This window comes from Heterocephalus glaber, unplaced genomic scaffold (assembly GCF_053883595.1).
Source record: "Heterocephalus glaber isolate CG9 unplaced genomic scaffold, H.glaber_assembly_v1.0 deba00000676, whole genome shotgun sequence".
In the NCBI taxonomy this organism is placed as follows: domain Eukaryota; kingdom Metazoa; phylum Chordata; class Mammalia; order Rodentia; family Bathyergidae; genus Heterocephalus; species Heterocephalus glaber.
Window position 1 is genome coordinate 7,315,287 of NW_028258156.1, and position 25,022 is coordinate 7,340,308.

A 25,022-nucleotide genomic window follows, 5' to 3' on the forward strand; every position below is an offset into this window, starting at 1 on the left:
CTATGGTTGTTCTAGAAGTTGAACCCCTGAATAATGTTAACAGACAACAGTTATACATTATATAGAGAAATTTAAAATCAAGATCCACACATAGTATTTTAGCATGACAATTATGATGACATTATCTTTGTAACACACTTAAATATCCATCTTAGTATGGAATAATCTTCTAGTCAAACACCTCCATCTGATAACAAGACATTAAATGACACAAAGAAAACTCTAATTTGTTATCCTTTAACAGGGTGTCATTTAAAGTGGACATACATATCAGCCTACAGATGTACCTTAGAAGTTTATAATGTCTAGCCTCTAATTTTAGTGTATGACATTGTTTGGACTGTGTGGTGTTTGAGCATCCCTAAGTGTTGTGACACATATAATATATACCTCATATAAAAACTATTATTTAGGGCTGGGGATTTAGCTCAGTGGTTTTGCCACCTGCTGTGCAGGCACAAGAACCTGAGTTCAATCCCTGGTACCAAGAAAACCCCACAAAACTATTATTTAACTGTTGATCTCATGCTGGCTTGCATGTACCTCTTATCACAAGTAGCTGGAGTGAAAAAGAAAGGTAGATACCTGAGTCAAAAAAGGTTATTACCATAAACAATATCTTAAAAGACCTATACATCCAGAAAGCATGAATGTATTTAGTACACCATGAAAGAACAATCCATATCACGGTAATATGGAACCCTTTGTCCTTTAATTTAGTTTTGCACCAAGAGTATCTTACTAATAAAACCTTATTGTTTTATTATTGTAAGAAAACAGACTTTTGACAATGACCAATGTAAATATGTCACAATAATATGTCTAGCAGTGTTTATTAGGCTATATTTTCCATAAGACTATGGAAATTGGGCTGGAGATTTAGCTCAGTGGTTCCACTGCCTGCTTTGCAAACTCAAGGACCCAAGTTTGATCCCCAGTACCAAAAAAAAAAAAAAAAAAAAGACTATGGAAATTATTGGGGTCTCCTTTGTGAACAAAGACTGGAATAAATATTTTCAGGCAGCTGCTCCTTTATTTACCAAAGGGAGTCCTGTCCAGTAGCTTTCTTAAGCCCAAGGGTCTTTATTTAATTATCTTAACAAATTTTTAGAAGACCTATGAGAACCAGATCATAATAATTAACACTTTATTTTTGACCATTGAAAGAGTCCTGAGTTATTATACACAGACAACAATATATTGTATTTGTAGAGTCAGTCTTGACACATTATTTTGATCAGCTAGCCTCTTGGGTGGAAGCATGTCTTTAACTCTAATGACATTTATCTATAAGCCAACTTAAGTTATAGGCAAACATCTTTAAAAATACAAAAGGGCAAAAGGAAGAAACAATTGTTGAGCTCAAACAAAATAGCTGTATATAGCTAATTGAAGAGACAGACAAACACACATAAGATGACTTGTTTATAAACCAGAGTTCACTCAGATGTATTTGGCCGAATCAAATTATAACAAGTCTCTAATAAGTTTTAGGTTTGTAACTATAAATAAGATTAGTCAGTACTTTGTAGGTCAGTTAATTGAGATCTCTTATAATAGGAATCAGAAGAAATAAAAAATCTTTTTCACTTGTGAAAGCAAAGACCATTTTAAAGATGGGCCCTAGGTTGTCCATTCATCTGATTGGAATATCTAGTTATATAGGCTTTTCATTGTTGTTTTGATGGCCATAGTTGTTGGATAGTCATACTTGATAGCCCATACTGTTGTTTTGGTAGCCAAATGTCTGTCCCTCTAAAGGGACAGACTGTTAAAGGCAATTTTCGCTATTTCCAGGCAGCGTGCTCAGGCCGGGTTTGGATGTAGAAGAGACTAGGTGACACTCTTTTGAGTTAAGTATGAATTCCAAACAGTGCTGCAGATGTCTACCTAAGACAGTTTTTTTCCCATTTTGAAAAGAAACCAGGGGAAAGAAGGTGTCTCTGTCTATCCCTCTTGTTCTGTGCCCAATCTAAGGTGTCTCTTAGACTTCACCCCATCCAGTGCTAGTGGTGCCAAACTGGAAGTTGGAAGAAGTGACCAGAGCCAGGTTAGCTGCTCTTATTGTGCAACTGGACCCTCTTCCTTGTGATCCTGTGACCCTCTGACAATACTTAGCCATAGGATTTCCTTTTTCAGACCCTCAGCATATCTCTGAGAATAGTGGCAGGGCTGGCAAGATGTTCTGGAGAAAAATCACGAAGAGAGAGGCAGTGCTCTGGGGACTGGGGCTGTGTCTCTTCTTTAATACCTGTTTCTGCTTGAAACTGTTATTAAACTCATAAGGTTCCCTAGGAATTTTTTTATTTTATAAACCAGTCAGCATCATTCTTGAGGAAAGTAAGAGGAATTAATCTCCAATCCTATCTATGGACTGAAAGACAGATAAATTTGAACTAAAATCTTTATATTTATTTTTTGAAAGTTTTAGAATTAAACCTAGACCAGTTTTTGATATATCTTTTCTTTCTTTCTTTTTGGTACTGGGGATCAAAGTCAGGACCTTGCACTTGCAAGGCAGGCAGCAGCACCACTGAGCTAAATCCCCAGCCTTAGGCCAGTTTTTGAATATGGCCTAGAGATAAATGGAGGCCAGCTTTACTCTGGCAGGGCACCAAGGAGGGGAAACTCACCATCCTGGAAGCTTTATCTTGAAATCTAGTAGCCACAGAGGAGGGAAGTGCCTTGAACTAAACACAGTTGAAAACTGTGCTATATTTTAGGGGCAAGGCAGTGGAGAAGGGACAGAAGAGTGACTCTAAGTATGGCACAGGAACTAAATCTTAACCATCTCAGGTATAGAAAGACAATGAAGATCAAGAACTTTCCCAGGTTGGGTTTACAATCCTTAGCAAAACATATCTCCAGAGACAAAAGCTATGATTGACTCCAACTACATTTCCAAGAAGAAAATTAAACCAATAATCAAAGAACTTGAATGGCTGCTTTTTTATCTATTGAAAGAGAGTAAGAGAGAATGGAAGTGTTCTAACCATATTGGTTAGGGCTTATTTTTAAATAATTACTCTGAATCTATAATATCTAATTCATGATTTAAATACCCTACAGGTTGTTGAGCAGGTGTCTGATCTTGTATAACTGTAGACTTGTTCTTTAGATCTAGAAACTGTTTAACCCCTATCTGTTAGAAAATTCAGCAGGGCTGCCCTCCTGGGGAAGGGTTGAGAGGTGCACATGGCATCCAGCTGGGTTTAGGGTGGAGCGGGGTCAGGATGGATGAGGATGTGTTGATCACTCTGAAGATCCTTATTATTGGCAAGAGTGGGGCGGGCAAGTCCAGCCTGCTCTTGAGGTTCATAGATGATACATTTGAACCAGAACTTGCACCAGTGATAGGTGTTGACTTCAAGGTAAAAACAGTTTCAGTGAATGGAAAGAAAGCTAAACTTGCAATATGGGATACTGCTGGTTGAGAGATTTTGAACATTAACTCCCACTACTATAGAGGTACACAGGATGTTATATTATTTTATATTGTCACTAGAAGAGACACATTTGTTAAACTGGATAATTGGCTAAATGAATTAGAAACATACTGTACAAGAAATGACATAGTAAGCATGCTAGTTGGAAACAAAATCCATAAGGAAAATTGTGAAGTTGATAGAAATGAAGGCCTGAAATTTGCATGAAAGCATTCCATGTTATGTGTAGAGACAAGTGCAAAAACCTGTGATAGAGTACAATGTGCCTTTGTGGAACTTGTTGAAAAGATCATTCAGATGCCTGGACTATGGGAAAGTGAGACTCAGAATGAAGGAATCAAACTGTCACACGTGGAAGAAAATCAGAGAGGAGGAGCCAGTGGTGGTTATTGTTTTGTGTTATAAATTCTGGGAAATTCCATCTCTTGCATATTTGATGAGATAGTGACATTTTTCTGTATATAAACTCTAACTGCTATTTTAGGGATCTTGCACATAATTGTTTTGTACCATGGCAGTAAATATTTTCAATAAATTCCACACATCAGCTTTCCCAGGTAAAATGTTATGGTACACATGCACAGCTTGTACTCTACAGTTTTTTATGTAACATAATATTTGATTTTATGATTTACATTTATCATGTAATTAAAAAAAATACCCATCTAGTATATGTTACTACAAAGTCTGCTTTTGGTCTCTTTTGCTTAAATACTCCTATTAATTAATGAATGACTTGGTATGTAGAACTCCTAAAACCACTGGGAGGTAAACAGATACTGCCAAACCTGTCAGATTTCCTTTGAGGAGTAACACAGCATGACTTCAGCACTTCCCATGTCCGAGAGTCTCTTTTACTACTAAGCAAAATCTCCATACAGACTGTAGCTCATACCACTTCATAATTAAATTTCTATTTGTTCTGATGATGCTTCCAAAATAGTGTTGGTATATTAATTACTTTTTAACTCATCTCATTGATTAGGTTGTTTGTAGTTTAGATCCTGTGATAGGTACACCGGATTCAGGTTCCTTTGTGCAGTGTTTTTAGTTACATGGTGTTCAACAGAATGGCAATAAGGTTTTCCCTCATTTTAGTTTTAGAAGGATATGAATAGTGTTGATTGAAACTTAGTCCTTACCACTTATAAAACCAACATCTTTTTTCATAAATGTTGGTTGTGTTTGTCCAGGTACCATCATTGCAACTTGTGTAATGTTTATGAATATCTGTATCTTATGGTTTTCATACATGGCTAGTTGATGTTCAAAAACCCATTTCTGTGTTTTGAGGGGTGGAAAAGAAAACTAAATGACAATTTAGAAAGGCATATTCCTTCCAGATTCTAACGTGTGGTAAAATACTGTTGCAATGAAAATTTTGATAATTTACTGTAACAAGTAACCATTAGTTTATCAAAACTAACTTTTACACTAACAAATCTTTGCCACAGTATTGTTTTCTAATTTTTTGCTATAGTACATTTTATGTTTTTTCACTCTTGTTCTTTAATTTACTTTGATCTCTGCTGTTTTAAGTCTATATGTAAATAATTCTTCAAAGCTTGTCACTATAATACCCTTCAGTAGGATTCCTATACTAATTTCTTGGCAGTTTATTCTCTATGTATAATTGCAAATGACAAACATTTTTGTGGACCTTTGCAATATGTGTGAAAATGATTCTACTTCAAGTTAGGTTCTTTATGAAATATACATTTTCACATATGAAAACCTCATGTTCTACTTGGTTATCCTTATTAGTCTATACTCCATATAAGTAAAGGTTTTATTGTGTACTAATTCTGCAATGTGACTGAAAGGTAGCTAACATGTGCTTACGATTTGTCCTGTTGCATTAAACTTTACATTTGTTAAAAAAGGGGGGGGGCAGTGAGCATTTAGCTCAATGGTGCTGTGCCTGACTTGTAAGTGCAATGTCCTGAGTTCAATCCCTGGTACCAAAAAACAAAAAAAACCCTTTATGTTTGTGTATTTATGTAGAGTACTCAGGACCTTTCTCTTGCAAGGCTGGTGGTGGAACCATGAGCTAAATCCCTGGCTTATGCAGATTGTTTTGACAAAAATTTTCTATTATTTTTTGCTCCTTTGGCTGTACAGTAATCTTTCTGTACATTGAATCATTGTCTTGATTTGGTCAGGATTGGGTACATACAGATCACTTGAATATAATTTTAAGAATTATGTTTGATTTATATTGTAACCTTTCATAGTTTTTTAATAAATATAGCCTTCTGTCCCTAAAAGAAAAAAAATTCCACAGAACACAAGTGCCTTGGCTAGAGAGCTCTTCTGAGGGGGCACATGACAGCGTGCCATTTACATATTGCAACCCTGTGACTTGGGAGAAACTATAGTATTTCCTTTTATCAAATCAAGAGCTATGGATGCCTTCATCTTTTCCTGATAAATAGTTGACAATTTAAAATGACTGAAGGGCTTAATTCTCATCTTTTTTAGACCTTTAAGAATACATGTCTGAGGGGCAACCCAATTTCCAGGTTCCCTCCTGTTCCTCTCAGGCAGGAACTGTTTAACCCTCAATAAATATTTCCTAATCTTAAAAAAAAAAAAAAAAAAGGATACATGTCTGAAAATTCTTAGGCCACTGAGAGGAAAGGACATACGAATTCAAATATTCCCACATTTGTCATTTACTTCCTGTAATGGGTATTGTCTTTGAGGGACCTGAACAACTTAGTGAAAGATGGATATAGCCTCATAGAGGTTTTAATTATGGCTGGCCTAGAAACCCCACCCTCAGCACCTGGTGGTCCAGGCTTAGAGTTATCTTGGAAACTGTTCTCAGGTTCTAAACAGCATAGAGTAGCCTCAGGCTCAGTGGCACTGAAAGCCTTAAGGGGGAGGTGTCTCTTTTTTTTTTCTTTTTTCCTGTGGCCCACATTTACATTTGAACATGAGCAAGGATTACTTTTTAATGTAAAGAAAGTCTGAACATAAGGAATTTTGAGCATTTTTTCTTACAGTATAATTCTAGTTGTGAAATAGCATCATAATCAATACTTTTCTCGGTATTTTATTTTGGGTCTAGGAGGTGGGCACACCATGCACAGGTATAAAAAAATACTAAATTGGGCTGGGGATTTAGCTCAGTGCTTCCGGCACCTGCGTGGAAGGCTTAAGGTCCTGAGTTCGATACCCTGTACCAAAAAAAAATACTAAATTGCTCTTTCTCAGCATGTGAGGGTGGAACATCTTCCAATGTTTAAGAATACATTACAGAAGAGCAAGAGGTTAAACCAGAGAGAAACAAAACAGTGTCTTATAAGTCTCTGCTCAATTCTTATGCCTCCAAGATATTCCCCAAGGTTCTTCCCTCCAGGGCAGGTAACTACCTCTGGAAAATAAAACCAGACTGGACTATCTACCCTTCTACCAGCACAGAATCTTATCTTCCCAGAAAACTCATGTCCTTACTCCCATAGGTACTTCTACAGCACAAGTCACAGTTGATTTTAGCCATAACAATCATGTTTAGAGAAGGAAACATTGCTAGCAAACCAAGATATTTAAACCATTACTTTCTAAATTTTTGAAAGAAAGTGAGAAAAATAGGTCAGTGGTCAAATTAGAGCACTTTTTGACTGCAAAAGAAATCACCTCTAGAGACAGGTAGATCAGATTCTTCCCTGGGCCCTAGAGAAGAGAAGCCTGTGAGACATTGTTGTCTATCTACTCACTTAGGGAACATTCCTTAGCAGCAAGATGAGGCTACTGCTTTAAAGTCCATTTTATTTTATTTATTTCTTTATTTAGGCACTGGGGATCGAACTTGGGACCTTGTACTTGCAAGGCAGGCGCCAGAACCACTGAGCTAAATTCCTGGTTAAAGTCCATTTTAAATTCACCAAGCATTGATCCCAGGCTCCTAGGGCAGAGAAGCTGAGCCGGTCCCAGCACCCAGAAGGAAGCTCCCTTGCTGCCATCCCAAGCTCCTAGGGCAGAGAAGCTGAGCCAGTCCCAGAACCCAGAAGGAAGCTCCCTTGCTGCCATCCCAAGCTCCTAGGGCAGAGAAGCTGAGCTGGTCCCAGAACCTGGAAGGAAGCTCCCCTGCCTCCAACCCAGGCTCCTAGGGCAGAGAAGCTGAGAAACTCCCAGAACCCGGAAGGAAGATCCCCTGCTGCCATCCCAAGCTCCTAGGGCAGAGAAGGTGAGCCACATGGGTGCCAGAAGCACCCCCCCCACACACACACACTGTGGAAATGAGAAGGCACATAAACAAGCCTGAAAAACAGACTTCTGGATCACCTACAGCAACCCCAAAGGGAAACAAGATGGAACAATCTGATACTCAACTACCTGGACTCTCTGAACTGGTAACAAAGAGGATCTGATCTGGGAAAGATGAAATCAGAAATAATTACTCAGATAACAGCAAAGATTTTGCTCATGGTGCAAGACATGATTAATAAATCTAGAGAGGACACAGATTAAAAAAATAGAGGATCTGAGGAACATGATAGAATTCCAACATAGGAAACAAAAGGAATCCATAAAACAGATGCAAACAGATTTCCAGGAGATTAAAAACTCCATAAAAAAAAACACAACTCCATCAAAAGTCTGCACAGCAGAGTGAACCAATGTGAGGATAGAATTTCAGATATAGAAGAAAAGATTGCAATCAGTGACCAGGAAAAGAAAAATTGCTTTAAAATTGTAAAGGAACATGAGAAATCAATCCATTAGCTGCTAGGCGATGCAAAGAAGAATAACATGAGACTGATTGGAGTCAATGAAGAAAGAGGAGAGAGTGCAGATGACATAAAAAAACTCTTCACAGAATTGATGGCAGAAAACTTCCCAAGGAGGAGGAAAGAACTTGACATACAGATACGTGAAGCATATAGGACTCCAAATAGCCTTGATCAAAAAAAATCTACACATAGGCATATAATAGTTAGGATTCCAGAAATCCAACAGAAGAACAAAAATCTACAAGCAGTGAGAGAAAAGAAACAAATCACATACAAAGGAAAGCCCATCAGAATCACAGCAGACTTCTCAATGCAAACCCCCAAGGCAAGAAAAGCTTGGAGTGATGTATTTCAAGCCCTAAAGGAAAACAGCCTCCAACCCAGATTGATGTACCCTGCAAAACTATCTTTCAAAATTGATGGAGAAATAAGACACTTTTATGATAAAGAGCACCTCAGGAACTTCATGAATATCAAACCGGTGCTCCAAAAATTTTAGACAATACCCTAGGAAAAGACAATGAGGATCACAACCCCAGGAAACCCAGCAGGATGAATCCATTGGGTGTGACAAATTAAATGCAAAGGGGGAGAATCCAACAAAAAGAAAATGTCATGACAAGGCTTTTAAAACTTTTAACTTCGTCTCCCTAATGAGTGTATAATTCAATCTTGTTATTGTACTGATTAGTATTTTTCTGATTCCAGAGTTGCACACATTTCCTTGTGCTCTACTGGCTATTTATCATCTTCTTATGTCTACTTTTTTTTTTTTGGTACTGGGGATCGAACTTGGAACCTTGCGCTTGTAAGGCAGGAGCCAGAACCACTGAGCTAAATCCCTGGCCCTTATGCCTATTTTTTAATTGGGTTGTCTATTAATGAGCTCTAAGAATTCTTTATGTATTCTGGTCATAGGTTATATGCATTGTAAATATGGATTGTTTAAGGACTACTTTTCATTTTAATGATGTCATTTAAAGTTCTAAATTTTGATGGAATGTCATTTATCAATTTTTTTCTTTTATACATCATGTCTTTTGTATACTAGGTCTTCCCTACCCTGAATTCATAAATATTTTCCCTTATAATTTCTTCTTAAAGTTTTATACTTTTAGGCTTTTATATTTAGGTTCATAGATCCCTTCAAGTTATTTTCATGTATGGAAAAAAAGGGTTGAGGTTAATTTTTTATATACGGATACCAGGTGTTCTAGTGCCATTTGCTGAAAACACTATCTCTTCCTCGGCTCCTGAATTGAGTTTATATTGTATAAAATGCTAATGTTAAATAATCTTTCAAAACTCAGTGGACCATATATGTGTGGTTCTAGTTCTAGATTCTCTGTTTTATTCCAATGATCTATATGTCTTTCCTTACACCAACACTGCCTTGATTACTGTAGCTTTAGAAGAAGTCTTAAAATTAGGTACTAAATGTCTTACACTGTTTTGTTTTGTTTTTAACTCTTCTAGGTCCTTTGTACTACTACATAACTTTTAAATTTCAATATCCAATTCTTCATTTATAGCAAGTATACACAGACCTGAATTTTTATGTATACCTTGTGTTTTCTAATCCTGCTAAATTCAAATACAAGTTCTAGGGGCTCCTAGAGATCTCTTAGTATTTTCTCTGTAGATGATCAATTCATCTACATATGAAGATTTTGCTTCTACCTTGCCAATCCTGTCCTAATTGTGCCATTTTGTTGCCAGACTATTTTGGTGGGGACTAGGTTTCAAAGTTTAATGGACAGATAAAGAGTAAGCATATCTGCCCTTGTTCCCCACCTTAAGGAGAAAGCATTGTCTCTTCTCCATTCATGCAAGGCGTTCTCCTGGAAGTATGGAGTACATGTCTTTAATCTGTCGAGAAGGTTCTCTTCTACTTCTAGTCTCCTGATAGCTTTTACCATGAACAGCTGTAGAATTTAGTCCAATACTTTTGCTCCAACTAGTGACAGGATCATATGGCTTTTTCCTTTCCTCTGTTAAAATGATGACTTTTGGGGGTGGATCTTCCAATGCTGAACCAACACTGCCATTCCTATAACAAAACTACTTTCTGCATACTGCCAGATCTGACTTCCAATAGTTTGTTTTGTTAAACAAATTTCTATCTATGTTCATACTTTTTGCTTCTATTATTTTTATCCAGTTTTAGGATTAGCACAATGTTGAGTTCCTAAAATGAGGGGAGAAGTGTTCCTTCTTTTTTCTGCTTTAATTGTTTGATATAATTTATCAGTTAAAATGTATATGAGCCTGCTGTTGTCATATAGGTAGGTTTTCAAGCTAGGAATATACTTTCTTTAATAGGTGCTATTCAAATTTTATATTTCCTCCAGAGTTAGTTTCATTAATTTGTCCTCCAAGGTACTTCTTAGAAGTTGTCAAATTTATTTCAAAACAGATTTTTGAAATATGCTTTCTATATCCTTTTAAATTCTGTAAAATCTGTGGTAATGTCTCCTACATCTTGATATTGTAATTTTAAAAATGTATAATTGATATTGTGTAACAGGAAGAAAAGGTCTAAAGGTGCAGGGGAAGTGGGAGGGGTAGGGGAAAGGAAAAAAGGGAAAAGAAAAAATATGAGAAAAGGAAAAAAATGGAAACAGAGTCTTTGCAAATAGAGAACGGTGGAGGGGGTGAATGGAGGGCAGGGGAAGGGGAAAAAAATAAGAATCAAGATACTCATGTAATGGTACAAGATCCCAATGATGAATGTAACTGTATTTTATACTGAAAATGTACCAATAAACTTAATGGGAAAAAATAAAAAATAAAAAAATAAAAAAATTTACCAAGCATTTAAAACTCACAGGTCCACCTAATAGCCACAATTTGCATGTGAATAAAGGCACCTTTATCAGTTTCTTACTAGCAGAGAGAAAAAATCCAAATAAAAATTAAGTCGTGTTTAAACACTCCCTGCCACCACCACCAAAATAAATAAATCACCACATAGCATTCTACAAGTCTACTGTGATAGCCAACCTGGCTCCATTTGTGTACCTGACTCCATTTGTGTAAAGCTGAGTGATTTTGGGTGGTCACCTTCCCCTCCCTTCCCCTTTCGAGTCCCTTCAGTTAATGCATAAAAGACCACCACATCCTGTGTGAGTCTGCAACTATGTGTTATCTTTACTAAGTGTAAGTGGAAGACCTCCCACCCGTGTGACATTTATTTTTAATTAAACTGTGTGAAACTGCCCCTGACGCCCACTGACTTTGCAAAGTTCTGCTCCTATGAAGTTGTGCTTGTGCTCCTTCTCTCCCTGAGCCCTCCCCAAACAGAAGAGCCCTTAAAAGGACCCTGCAAACCACCTTTCCTTCATCCAGAGTCTTTTTAGCAAGAGCCACTCTGGAATGCTGGCTATGATAATAAAGGATTCCCTTTTTTTTTTTTTTTTTTTTTGCTACTGGGGATTGAACTCGGGTCCTTGAGCCTGCACAGCAGGCAGGGAACCCACTGAGCTAAATCCCTGGCCCAAGGATTCCATTTAATTCAGAGTGTGGCGCATCTCTATAGTTCCAACTTGCCTGGCTTTACAATATATTGGAGGCCCCAGTGAGATGGCCACAACAGGTGGACTGGCCTCACTGGTCCCTCCCATCTGCTGTCTGCAGCAGCAACTACAGGGGAGGTGCCCTCACTGCTGACACCGAGGTGACTGCAGAGACACCTTAGACACCCTCCAAATTTTCTGGAGTCTATCTGGTCTCCTCTGAAGGTAAGGATCCTCCTGGTTCTGGTGGGGAACAGTAGTCCTTGACAAAGGCATTCCCCGGGGCCCCTCCTAAGGTCAGGATGCTGACTGAGGTGGCCCTCTGGTCTGGTCTGGTTGCAAGTCAGCTAATCTGAGAACCCCACCCTCAATGGGCTTGGAATGTTTTAGCCTCTGAATGAATGAGTAAATGTTCACAGACAGTGTAAACTATAGACTGTTCATCAGTGTCCCAAGACAAAGAGGGGAAATTCTCTCCCTTCGGAGTTACAGGATCTGAATGAAGTCATATTTTGATTCTGTGGATGCATCTAAGAAAGGCCAAGTGGGTGCTCTTGCAATGAGATAAATACACCCTGAAGCCTGGATGGTACTTAAAGTGGCTGAGAGGCCAAGGCCAGTCGATGGACTGAGTGGTTCCTCCCCCTTTGTCTGTCACAACATCGTTCAAGGGTACACAACATAAACACCAGGGGATTTTCTCTATGTCTGGATGCCCCCATTGTCCCCAAACACTCAGACCTGTCTTCTTTCTCTGAACTGTGGCTGATCTCTTCCTACTGGGACTCCCCACACTGCTTTCCTGCCGGTTGCCCATCAGTGACAAGTCCCCTCTTCTTTCTTTTCTTTTTTTTTTTTTTGGTACCGGGATCGAACTCAGGTTCTGGCACTTGCACAGCAGGCAGCGAAACCACTGAGCTAAATCCCCGACCCCTGAGCTAAATCCCCCGCCCTGTCCCCTCTTCTTTCTAAAGATCTCCACTGACTCCCTCAGGCTGGGAATTTCCACTCTACTCTCAGGTCTTTCTTGTTTTTTTTTTTGTACCTGGGATCGAACTCGGGTCCTTCTGCTTGCAAGGCAGGAGGCAGAACCACTGAGCTAAATCCCTGGCCTTCAGTTCTCTCTTATTCTCCCTCTGAGTGTCCTTTCTGTGCCCCTTCTTTTGCCTCATCTTCCACCCTACATGGTTTCATCAGGGCCCTGTTGTTTTCCTCCCAGGTTATCGTCATTCCTCTAAATGGCATTCTGACCCCTCCCTGACCCTCTGGGCCCTTCCAGATTTTGGCTCAAAAATCCCTTTCTTCTCTGTACCAGCCCCTCTCCCCACTCCTCTCAGCTGAGGCTCTCCTGGCTTGTTGAAGCAGCTGCCAAGCCTATGGGTCTGAAAGGAGCCACAGCTGCTGAGCCACGTTGCTAGTTTTAAGCATCTGGGGCTCTCCAGGGTGAATGGCTCTGGCCCATACAAGCTGGGCTCCCGGGACTCGGTTCCCAGGCCCTCTGTGGTGCACCAGAGGAAGAGAGGGATCCTAGGTGCCAGGGCAAAAAGGGACTTGCTGCCAAAATTTCTCTGGCCCTCTCCATCTGTTCTATCCATCTACCTGTCCCCTTCCCAGGGGAACGTGGAAGGGACTTTTCCTGCAGGTACAGAGAACAAAGGAAGAAAGGGGAAGCCAAACTTGGTGGCCACTGGCTTCCCAGTGAGGTCAGCTTTTCTGCTGCCAGCTTGGGAGGCTTGGAGGTCTGAGGTCAGAGCTGCTGCTGCTGGCTGCCTGTGCCTGGGGTAGTGGTGCTGTCTGCCAGGGCCTCAAGGAGCAATGTGTGACCCTGGTCCTGGTGACTGTTGGGGCAGGGCTAGTTGCTGTGATGATGAGAAACACTTTAAAATTTTAACAGCTAGAACAAGTTATAAAAAGTTTATAATAAATAAGATGAAAATATTAAAAAGGCTACAAAGTAAAAGAGATATACTTTTGATATAAAAAGATTTTGTATGTTTATCTTATTAGAAGGATAAAGGGAGATGTACAAGACCAGAAGGCTTATGTATATAGAGAAGATATACAAAAGTAATTATCAGAGCTGGGGTTTTAGCTCAGTGGTGCCTCGCTTGCCTTGCAGGTGAAAAGTCCTGAGCTTGATCCTTGGTACCAAAAGAGAGTAATTATCAAGGATATATATGTTTGCTTGCTGGTTCCAAGTTTGTTATAAAAGGTTTGCATTTACAGGCATAAAGTGCTTTTATTCCTTTTGATTCTGATTATATCTCTGTTAATTGACCTACAGAAGTTTTTGATTAGTCTTAATTAAAAGGGATGTTATAATTCAAATTGGCAAAATATATGAGTGCAGTCTAGTTTTATAAATATGTTTGTCTGTCTTATAGATAAATGTTATTAAAGACTTACCTTCCTTTTCTCCCAGGTTGCTAACTGATCAAAATGATGTCAAAGGTTAATTTTGATTGTAATGCATATTGCTGTCTACATTCAGTAACTCAATATATATATTCTTACTGGTTACAGATAATTGCTAATTATTATAATCTGGTTTTTACAGGGTAAAACCCCCCAGTTATTTCTGGTCTTTGTTCACTAATAGGAGCCCCAATAATTTTCATTATTGGGTCTTATGGAAAGACATACCCCCAATAAACATTGCTTAAATATGTTATTATAAAATGTTTGTATTGGTTCTCATCAAAGGGTTAAGTTCTAAATATGTTATTATGATATGTTTATATTGGTCATCTTCCAAAACAAAATTTTCAGGAGGAAAAAAACCAAGATGCTTTTAAAAGATGCTTTTGGTACCAAGCTACATTATAGGGCATAAGGTTTCATATAATTGTAATAATTATTATTGCTACTTTTCTGGTGTACAAAATGTGTTCATGTCTTCTGACTGTATAGGTCTTCTAACATTTTGTTTATGGTAATAATCTCCTTATTATCCAGGTATTAGCATTTCTCTTGTGCTCCAGCTACTTATGGTAAGATGTACATATCAAGCCAACCTGAGATAATCAAATAATAGTATTTCTTAAAAACTTATGTAATGGGTATGTTGTTATGTGTCACCATACTTGGGATGCTTAGGTGCTAAGAGGTCCAAATGATGTCACTCGCTAAAATTAAGGGCTAAACGTTATAAACTTCTAAGGTACCTTTATAGGCCATGTCCCCTTTAGGTAACATCCTATTAAAGGATAACAAATAAGGGTTTTCTGTGTGATTATTTTTTTGGTACCGGGGATCAAACTCAGGTCCTTGCACATGTGAGGCAGGCAGCAGAACCAATGAACTAAATCCCTGGCCCCTCTATGTGATATTTAATGTCTTGTAATCAAATAGAGGTGTTTGAACAAAACCTACTTCATGCTAAGATGAACATTAAATGTGTTACAAGGATAATGTCATCATGATTGTCATACTAAAATACTACGTGTGGCTCTTGATATTAAGGTTTTCTATGTAATGTATAACTGTTGTCTGTTAACATTTTACAGGGATTCAACTACTTTGCCATGGTTGATAAAAATAATAGTCCTTGGGCTGGGGATTTAGCTCAGTGGTTCCAGCGCCTGCCTCACAAGTGCAAGGTCCTGAGTTCAATCCCTGGTACCAAAAAAAAAAAAACACACACACACACAAATACCAGTCCTTAACTATACTATATATTTCAAAAGTGTTTAATGTCCAACAAAATTATAATAGTGACCTTCTCTTCTGGGTGTTCAATAACTAAAGTTTAGAGACCAAAACTAAAAGGTAACCAGGCTAAAAGACAACCAATGTCTTGGCAGCCATCAGAAGGGACCCAACTCTGGGAAGCCCAAAGGGCAGATGCCTAAAAACCAGGAGGACACCCACCATTGGACAACAATCAATTTGTCTACTGCAAGGAGAAAGGACACTGGAAAAATGAATGCCCCCATAGACCTTCTACCAAGGTACTGTCCCTCCCCACATCTGGGGAAAGGGAAGATTCAGACTGGGGGGGCTGGGGCCCCTTCTCTCTTGGCCCCCCGGGAGCCCATGGTAAATGCTAAAATAGGGACCCAACTGGTTTGCTTCCTGGTGGACCCTGGCACTGAGAGATGAACAATGTTAAACCCCCCAAGCTTTCTTCACAAACTATTCCCATCTAGGGGGCCCAGGAGCAGTCTAGAACTGCCCACAAACAAGGGAACGAACAGTGAGCTTGGGACCAAAACAAGCTACCCACTCTTTCTTGGTGATACCAGACTGCCAATTCCCCTCGCTAGGATGAGAATTCCTTTATGAGCTGAGGGCCACTATCTTCTTCACTTGGCCCAAGCTCAGATGTTATTCTGTTCTTAACTACTACTCTATGTGAGGAGCATCTCCTCTTGGGAAAGAGAGCCCAGAAGAAACGAGCCCTGAGGGCTCATTTTGGACAGACACGGGGCTGAGTTCCCAAGGTGTGGGCGGATACTAATCCACCGTGTTTGGCTGAACTCTTGTGGACAGCCATGCCTGTTTGAGTTTGACAATATCCCGTCTCTCAGAAAGCCAGACAGGGGATAGCCCCTCACATCAAGAGGTTGCTAGACTCTGGAATATTGACTCCCTGTCAGTCTCCATGGAACATTCTGCTCCTGTCTATACAGAAACCAGGGGCATCAGATTACAGGCCAGTCCGGGACTTGAGAGAAGTTAATTGGTGAGTGGTAATTCTGCACTCCACTGTCCCTAAATTGCATACTCTCTTGAGTTTGCTGTCTCCTGAGCACCAAGTGTATACTGTGCTAGATTTAAAAGATGCCTTTTTCCGTCTGCCTCTTGCCCCAGCTAGCCAGGCCATCTTTGCCTTCAAGTGGATTGATCTGACTTCCGATGATTCCTGTCAACTCTCCTGGACCTGGCTGCCTCAAGGATTCAAGAACACACCCACTTGGTTTGGTGAGGCCTTTCAGAAGGACTTGGTGAGTGTTTTATCCCATCACCCTAAACCTCACCCTACTTCAATATGTGGATGATTTGTTGCTAGCTGCTGCCAGTCTTTCAGAATGCCTACAGGGAATATGAGAGCTTCTCCAGTTACTAGAGGAGTCGGGCTATCCTGTCTTGGCCAAAAAGGCACAACTCTGTGCCTCCAGAGTATCATACCTGGAGTATGAGTTCTCAGAGGGAAAAAGAACTCTGTCTCAGGCCAGAAAATGGACCATGTCAACTACCAGGAAACGGGTATGAGAATTCCTGGGCATAACTGGATACTGTTGCCTGGGTTTAGATACCCAGGTTTGCTGGGATAGTGCAGCCCCTCCATTCTGCTACAGGAGGAGACCAACCCCTAGAATGGGGAATGAAAGAAGTAAAGGTGTTCCAGGATCTAGAACAAGCACTGGTATTAGCCCCAGTTCTGACAGTGCCTGATGCCACCAAGCCTTTTCATCTATTTGTCCATGAGGTGAGAGGAATTGCCAAAGGTGTCCTAACACAGTCCTTAGGGCCTGGAGGTGCCCTGTATCCTAACTCTCTAAAAGATTAGATCCTGTGGCTTCAGGATGGCCTTCGTGCCTTGGGAAGTAGCTGCCACTGCTTTGTTAGTCAAGGAGGCTGATAGACTGACCCTGAGGCAAGACTTGGTCCTTAAGCCCCCTACTCAGTAGAGACTCTGCTCAGAGGGGCTACTAATGCCCCTCCAGCCATGCTAATGCCAGATGATGATCCCAGAATTCTGATTTGTGACTGCAAGGAGGTGCTAGACTAAACTTGAGGGGGACACCCAGATCTGTTGGATGTCCTCCTGGCAGAGGTTGACACCAGTCTCTTCACAGAGGGAAGCAGTATGATGGTAACTGAGGTGCAGAAAGTGGGAGATGCGGTGACTACAGCTGACCAAATTATTTAGGTCCAGCCTTTGCCTGAAAGGACTTCAGCACAAAAGGCAGAACTGATCGCTCTAGCCCAGACCCTAAGGTGGGGAAAAGATAAAAAGGTTAATGTGTATACTGACAGTAGATACGCTTTCACTATGTTCATGCCAGGATATACATAGAGAGGGGACTTTTAATGGCAGCAGGGAAAACAATCAAAAATAAAGAGGAGATCTTGTCTCTCCTGGAGGTGGTATGGTTTCCCAAGGAGGTGGCTGTCATGCATATCCAGGGACATCAAAGACAGGATACTCCAGGAACAAAAGGAAACCGGCTCACAGATGGCCCACAATAAGCCCACCTCCCCCTCTGCTCCCAGCCAGTCCCATTTACAATAAAAGGGAAGACATAGAAGCAAGCCAGTTGTGAGCAAAAAAGGACCCCCAAGGCTGATGGAAGTGTCCAGATGGCCATATCTACCTCCCCCAGGTACTAGGGCTACAACTCATTCAGCAGCTACGTTCTGTTACACACCTAGGGGGTTCCAAGATGGCTGAGCTTCTAGCTCCAAGATACTGTTTCCCAAAATTACAAGAACTGGCTCACCAGGCCTCTCTTAGATCCCCAGGCTGCATGCAAGTGAATCTCTGCCAGGGCCCGTCTGCATCCCTCAGAATTTGATTCAGGAGAATGAGTCCGGGGGAACACTGGGAAGTGGACTTCACAGAGATCAAGCCACAAGCAAGCGGTATTGGTCGATACCTTCTCAGGCTGGGTGGAGGTCTATGCTGCTTGGCGGGAAACTGCCACTGTAGTGGTAAAAAAGCTGCTTCAGGAATTGGTCCCTAGGTTTGGGTTACTGGTGTCCATTGGATCTCACAATGGGCCTGCTTTTGTGGCTTCCCGGGCACTGGGTATAAATTGGAAACTCCACTGTGCCTACGGACCTCAAAGGTTGGGGCAAATGGAACAAATGAATCTACTTTGACCAAATTGATTTTAGAAACTGGTAAAGGGTGGGCCAACCTACTGCCCTGGCCATCCTTTGAATGAGATGCACCCCTTATAAGACTGGCTTTACTCCTTATGAGATTATGTTTAAAAGGCCCCTTTTTCTGCTCCCCTAAAAAGGTGAGATGCTAGAGGAAATTTCTTTTTTTTTTTAAGAGTAGGAAAAATTTATTGAAAGATAGCTTCTGAGACAGAAGAGGGACCAAAAAGTGGGTTGCCTGCCATCCCTGCTGCTCAAAGGTGTTTTATGGGGCAAAGCCATGAGGTAAGGTGGGTACAAAGTGGGACAAAACTATGAGATCCAATGGAAAATCACAAGGTGGGCATAAGGAAGGACAAAACCATGATCAAGCAGAAAGATTACAAGTACAGTCACTCAGGTAATATTGATTAAATGGGGATCAAATGAGAAAACATGTCACACAGGAGGAATTTCTGGAAAGGAAATAGGCTAGGGAGATTGATGTCTATTTAGAATATTAATTACTGCTATTCATCTCTAGAGGTAGTACCTCTTCTCTTTTTATAATGCTAACCAATGAAACCTTCTCAATTGTTTTTCTATGCTGCGGGCTAGCTTTGTCTAACTGCCTTATAATAATTTCTAACTAACTGAGATATCTGCAATACCAGCACTTTGGAGGCTGAGGCAGGAGGATCCCCACCAGTCTGAGACCAGCCTGAGCTACACAGTTAGACCTTGCCTCAAACAACAAGAAAGATACAATTATTATGAGTTTTTGTTTTTGGTACCGGGGATTGAACTTGGGTCCTTCTGCTTGCGCAGCAGGTGGCGAAACCACTGAGCTAAATCCCCGGCCCCAATTATTATGAGTTTTAAGGCTGTGGAGCACTAAACCAAGTGCGAGGGTCTTCCCGAGGAGGCGGGGTTTTCCCAAACCCATAGGATGAGTGGGGCTCAGCAGGGGAGGGGCGCCCTCTTGTGTTGAGACCCACTACACATTGCCTGTAAATGGAAAGAAAGGAACTGGGAACTTGAGTGGGGAGGTTAGTCTGTGTGCCCCCGGGGAGGTTTCTTTACCTCTCTAGGCCTTGGCTTCCTTATTTATACTAAAAGCACATAGCACTCTGTCCCTGTTAGCATCCTGGCTTTGAGCATTGTACCCTGGCCAAGCAAGATGTTAACTTTAGGGAAAGCCAGGTAATGTATTGTTAGAAACTGCCACTGGTATGTCTGCAGGTTTTCTGGAATTATAAAGTGTTCTCCTCAGCAGATGATTGGGAGGGAAAGGAGGGCAGCACCCTGTGTTGGGATAGGATGTGCAGGCAGGAGCTGGAGCTGGCATCTACTCCAGGTTTGTTTTTGTTTTGATTTTGTTTTTTGAGACAGGGTCTCACTATGCAGTTCAGGCTGGCCTTGAACTCATGGTGATCCTCCTGGCTCAGCCTCCTGTGATACCACTCCTAGCTCAGAGTGATAATAAAAGTCTCAGTCAAGAGAACACCCAAGTGCATGTCACCACTGCTGGAAGTTAAGACAGTGATGGTGTAGCATTTACTTAACTTTAGTGTGCTTGAACAGGTGCATATCTTCAGTCTCCGGGAGGGCTTCTCCCTTCCAAGGTTTGAGTTGGGAATGATGAATTCTGCAGGCAGGTCCTGGAACCTTGATGGCTTGAGGGAAGAGACCAGTACAGAGAGAGTCCTTCACTCAGAAGTTAACCACTGACTTTGTGGACCTCCCCCACAGGTGCTAACAGAACTCAGGTCCTTGCGCTTGCACAGCAGGTGGTGAAACCATTGAGCTAAATCCCGGCCCCAACAGAGCTAGAGTTTTAAGCTAATAGAAAGCTTTTAAATATAAGAGGGGGCCAGGGATTTAGCTCGTGGTTCTGCTGCCTGCCTCGAAAGTGTAAGGTCCCGAGTTCAATCCCTGGTACCAAAATAAATAAATAAAGAGGGGTCCAGTTAGGCCCAGCAAGCCTGGGCTCCACAGTGATTTCAAGAAGGTGTCCCCTGGCATTTGGTCACAAGGTTCCATTGATGTCCATATGCCAACAAGGGTCAGAAACCAACTATCTAGGACAGATTAGGAACAGAATTCAGTCCCACTGTGGAGGGGAAACCTGTGGTCTTCCCTGCAGTGTCCAGTGTCACCAGAGGCCCCATTCCACTGGTAGGGATCAGGCCAGCAGGAGCCTGGGGCCTGCTTATTCCAGAGCAACACCTGGGGCTCTGGACTGGGCGTCCTCCGGGCCTTGGGACAGTGACCCTCAGTGACCCATTGTGCCCATTCAGGGAAGAAGACTGAGGAGGCCACTTGCAGTAGGGCAGTGTCTTCCAGTGGCATCTGCCAGTAGGTGTGACACTCAGCAGGTAGCTCTGTTCTGGGGAAGCAGCCGGCAGGAAACACTGGGGGCCTCATAATGCAGCAAGAAGACTCTGGCTCCTTGGACTCTCCTTGTCACTTAATCTAAGCTTGTTTGCCACTTTGTTCCTCCTCTGTACTCTGTAATCCCACCATTCTGGGTAGCTGAGGCAGGAAGACCACAAATTCCAGCCCAACCTGGACAGCTTTGCAACTTAGACCCTTTAGTAAAGGTCAGCCATAATTCAATCCCAAGTTCATCTTCTAAATTCATGCACAGGGGCCTGGTGAGTGGAGCTCAGTTGTAGAACACTTTCTTAATGATACAGGGCCTGTGATATAGGACCAACTAATAATGTAAAGAAAGTACCATAACTCCCAACCTGCTAGATACCCGAAACTCCGGAGTTCATGTTCTCTAAAATCTAAGAGTGAATTCTAGGAACAATGGAGGTTAAGAATAGCAAGAGTTTATTGAGAGAAAGAAAGCTTCTGCCTAAGAGACAGAAAGGGGACCAGAACGTGGGTTGCCCCGCTAGAGGAAATTTCTAACCAGTCTCTGTTAAAGTACCTTTAGTCTCTTCAACAGGTACAGGGTTCTGTCTGCACCAGCATATGCACTATGCTACCCTTACCTGGCTCTGTACCCTGCTGCCCATTCCATCCAGGAGACACCATGCTCATCAAGGCCTTCCAGAAAGAGAGACTCACCCTGCCATGGAAAGGACCATACACTGTTGTGCTCATCCTACTTTTTCTCAGGCTCCTGACTCGGCCCTGTGTTCTTAATTGGATAATTAAGTTTGTAAAACCGCATATAGCCTCTGTTAAACTGTTGTACATGAGAACCTACTATAATCCCCTACCTATTCAGGAGGCTCGAGATCAGTCAATGCTTTGACATCATACTTGGAGGAGTTGGGAATGTGATAGCCAACCTGGCTCCACTTGTGTACCTGACTCCATTTGTGCAAAGTGATTCGGGGTGGTCACCTTCCCCTCCCTTCCCCCTTGGGAGTCCCCTCAGTTAATGCATAACATCACCACATCCGGTGTGAGTCTGCAACTGTATGTTATCTTTGTGACCTTTTGGTAGAGCAGTCTGCAACTATGTTGTCTTTATTACCTTGTAAGCAGAAGACCCTGCAACAATGTGACATTTATTTTTAATTAAACTGTGTGAAACTGCCCCTGACCCCCACTGACTTAGCAAAGTTCTGCTCCTGTGAAGTTCTGCTTGTGCTCCCCCTCTCCCTGAGCCCTCCCCAAATAGAAGCGCCCTTAAAAGAACCCTGCAAACCGCCTTTCCTTTGTCCAGAGCCTTTTTGGCAGGAGCCACTCTGGAATGCCAGCTATGATAATAAAGGATTCCATCTAATTCAGAGTGTGGCACATCTCTATAGTTCCAACTTGCCTGGCCTTACAATACTGCAAAGTTCCAAAGCCCGCAACCAATCAGGAAAGGTATTTTTTTTTCTACACACATGCAAATGATGAAAACCAGACTTAGGAGGGGAGAAACAGAAGCTTGGGATTGTCTCTTAAAATAAGAGATCTTTTCTTTTTCTAATTTTACATGCCTCTATTAGGAAAGGTTAAAGTGGCAGGGAAAGATCAGAAATGAGACCAGGAGAAGGAAATCTTTTTTTTTTTCATGCTCACATTGAGTTATTGAGGCAACTTGCTCACGAGTCATCAATCTCAGACTGGAAGGGCAGGAATGCGGAATCTCAAGAGCTAAGATTTCCTCCTCACCAGTGGAACATCAGACCAGTAAGGAAACTGAAGCAGAACAGCCCCAATATTTTCTCTAGAGTATAGAGAAGGATTGAACCAGAATGTCTCAGTGAAACCTGTCCCACAAGTCTTAAGAATGGCTATTGACTTTTCATCTTTTAACTGATGGATGGGGTCCCATCATTTATTAATAGGCATGTATATTTCTTATAAAAGACCTATTCTACAGCATTTTTAAGCAACTAAGTCCAAATGCAACACAAAACAAAAATAAAACATAATTTTAACAAAGGACAATGCATCATAAGAGAAACAAAGAATTTGTAAAAATTTAAAACATACAACTTAAAATTAAGACAATTTTGAAGCAAAAGCCAGAAATCTATGAAACAAAGTTAGAACCTATGAAACAAAAACAAACTCTTACCTCTGTCCAATCTTGCTGGGACCTCCAAAATGATATAGGGCACAAAGTAATCCAAAAATGGTATCCAAATAAGAAAAAATAATCCGAACAAGGGAAATATTTTAACTCCCAACCTGCTAAATATCTGAAATGCAAGTTCGTGTTCTCTAAAATAGAAGAATGAATTCTAGAAACAAAGGAGGTTAAGAGTGGGAAAAATGTATTGAAAGATAGCTTCTGTCTAAGAGAGAAAGAAGGGGTACCAGAAAGTGGGTTGCCTGTCCACCCCGCTTTTCAAAGGTGTTTTATAGGGCAAAGCCATGAGTTGAGGTGAGGCGAGTCCAAAGTGGAAAAAAACTATAAGACCTAATGGAAAATTACAAGGTGAGTACGAGGTGGTACAAAACTATGATCAACTAAAATTATTACAAGTAGAGTCATCCAGGTAATATTGATTAAATGAGGATCAAATGGGAAAACAAGTCACACACAAGAAATTTCCCAAAAGGGAATGGGCTAGAGAGATTGATGTTTATTTAGAATATTAATCACTGTAGGGGAAGTAGGTAAGTGTAGTACCTCTTCTCTTTTGATGATGCTAACCGGTGAATGTGCCTCAATTGTTTTTCTATGCAGAGGGCTCAGCTTTGTCTAACTGCCTTATAATAATTTCTAATTAACTTAGCTATCTACAATAGTTCAGCTTCTCTTATTCTCAGTCTCCTTAACTGTAAAAATAGATCCTACCACATGGAACTGGCATAAGGTTACAAAAATGCCAGCACAAGACATTCCATTTAGTTTGCTGAGTTAATGGTAATAATTATTATTATTATTATTTAATTCAGAATTTCCCAAAATTTATTCCTTGGAATATTAATCTTTTGAACCAACTTGTGCTCCTCCCCCAGAATTAGTTCTGTGGGAATACAACTGCAGGAGAACAGATCCCTAATGCTCTTAGCTGACCCAAATGCCCCTCTCCCATTCATTCCTCAGACTAACAACCTTGCAGCATTCTGAGATAGGGAGGTAATGTCCAGAACAATCAGAATTGTGTCCTTATTCTTCCCAGAACAGGATATACTACAATGCTTGATCTCAACTGATCCCAGTGATGCCAGGGCATAAAACCAAGAGCAGAGTGCACTCAGGGTTCCTCATCTCAGTGGTATGTGGGGCATAACTCCATTAACCCTGGGCAGCTTTCTTAAGCCTTGGAGAACTAGTTTGCCATGATTCCTATGCTTCTGTTTATTTTTGATCCTAATCTGTGAGTAGCAAGTCTGCTTTGCCTGATTAGTTGCATCAATATTGTGTCTGCATGTGTACAAATGGTAGTGAATCTTTGCGACAACTTTTGGAAATATGTAAGATATGTCCTTTTTGGATAAAATGCTCAAATATATTTGTGTATCAAATGTTTGGAGAAGGTTTGTTATTTCTTGAACTTATTTAACTTTGTTGTAGTCTGCTGACTTTTGAAATGTCAGCTCAGCCTACCTCCATTTTCCATAATTTCCATAAATTACTCACACCTGTATCCACTCATAGAATGGATCCCTAAAGCTGTACTTGTTCTGTGGGACAAGCTTGATTTTCTAATATACAGTTGTATCTTGGTTCATGAACTTAATTCTTTCCACCATTCTTGTCACAAACCAAACTGGACAAGAACCAAATCAAATTTCCCTATAAGGTCAACATTGAACCTAACCATTGAATTTGATTTGGTTCTCACCCAATTTGGTTTATGACCAGAATCATGGAAAGAATCAAGTTCATGAACTGAGGTACCACTGTACTTCCTTTACTATTAGGTAGTGTTGAAGTGGCTATGGGTATTTTGGGGAACTAAGGATAAATCAATCTGGCAATATATTTTGCTGTTGTCTAGTGGGATATATCTTTGTAGATCATAGTTATATACATACACTATACTCTTTTCAGACCTTCTAATTTGGGAATGGCACACAGGAATAGTCCTGACAATAACTGC

The 25,022-nt window shown here is 40.9% G+C and overlaps 1 long non-coding RNA gene and 1 pseudogene across 4 annotated transcripts; both read left to right on the top strand.

The window, feature by feature from the left end:
- The first annotated feature begins 3,233 nt into the window (after positions 1–3,233).
- On the top strand, positions 3,234–3,851 carry LOC101698047 (ras-related protein Rab-18-like; annotated as a pseudogene).
- Positions 3,852–13,080: 9,229 nt separating this feature from the next.
- Positions 13,081–24,370, top strand: LOC147829240 (uncharacterized). 4 transcript variants are annotated; one of them, XR_015449351.1, is made up of 4 exons: positions 13,081–13,342; positions 15,504–15,650; positions 16,513–16,646; positions 21,458–24,370. It is a non-coding gene; the product is annotated as an uncharacterized LOC147829240 (long non-coding RNA). The 4 variants fall into 4 exon arrangements; XR_015449349.1 differs by having other exon boundaries at positions 13,085–13,342; positions 16,517–16,646; positions 21,470–24,370; XR_015449348.1 differs by having other exon boundaries at positions 13,086–13,342; positions 21,470–24,370.
- Positions 24,371–25,022: the final 652 nt, after the last annotated feature.